This window comes from Octopus bimaculoides, chromosome 15, assembly GCF_001194135.2.
Source record: "Octopus bimaculoides isolate UCB-OBI-ISO-001 chromosome 15, ASM119413v2, whole genome shotgun sequence".
In the NCBI taxonomy this organism is placed as follows: domain Eukaryota; kingdom Metazoa; phylum Mollusca; class Cephalopoda; order Octopoda; family Octopodidae; genus Octopus; species Octopus bimaculoides.
Window position 1 is genome coordinate 37046588 of NC_068995.1, and position 1035 is coordinate 37047622.

At 35.0% G+C, this 1035-nt stretch overlaps 1 protein-coding gene across 1 annotated transcript in view; it reads right to left on the bottom strand.

Moving 5' to 3' along the window:
* LOC106875431 (protocadherin Fat 4) overlaps positions 1 to 1035 on the bottom strand; it is a 483512-nt gene that overhangs the window by 114737 nt on the left and 367740 nt on the right. The gene's annotated exons all lie outside the window — the stretch shown is intronic.

The following is a 1035-nucleotide window of genomic DNA, read 5'->3' on the forward strand; positions in this document are numbered from 1 at the left end:
CATATATACATTTACACACACACACATGCACGCTCACACACACATACACACACATACACACACACACGCGCACACACACACACACACACACACACACACACACACACACATAAACGGTAACGTATTTGTTTTCCAAGATTCCTGATGTGAAATCGTGTGCTGAAACAAAATATTGTTACATTTGGGGATTGTCATACTTTTTACCAATTAGCCACACGCAGTATAGTGTGTGTGATTAATTAGCAAAAAATACGACCATCTACAAATATAACAATATATATGTACATATATGTGTATGTATGTGTGTGTGTGTATGTGTGTGTGCGTTATCTTTTCGTTTGTGTTTATGTCTTACTACTGCATGACAACTGTACTTAAAAACATTTACAAGGGTCGATTTGTTCGACTGAATCTCTTCTAGGTGGTGCTCCAGCATGACTGCAGTATATGACCGAAAGTGGTAACAGGTAAACCGCTGCAAAAAAAATTTCAATTATAATGTCTTTACGTGGTCACTCGACCTGCTAGAAAGAGTAACCAAAATCTCCCGAATCACAATCGATAAATGTTCATAGCAGTCAAAATGAGCAAACCACAAGTTTTCACTTGTTAGTACCCTTAAATTATTAATCAATAATTTTTACCTTTATGGGCTTTTTTACGCATGGTAAACCACTGATATTATTATAAACAATAATATCGTCATATATATTTAGATAATTTTTTTCACTTCGATCACTTAAAAAACGGTCATCGCACACACTGGTTGAGATGAATAAACTCTGTAAGATTCCCTGAAGATGAACTAAGGGTATTTCTCATAGTTCGAAATCAAGGTGATACGGGTATGTCTGACTTTCCCATCTTTGATTATTTTCATCTTTGTTACTAGGTCTTAGGGTTTTTATTCATTTGCCCGCTTTTTGTGTTTAAGTGAAAACTTGTGGTTTGGTAATATTGACTGCTATGTCAGCATGCCGGTACTGCCTGTTAGTACCCTTAATTATATATATATATATATATATATACATATAT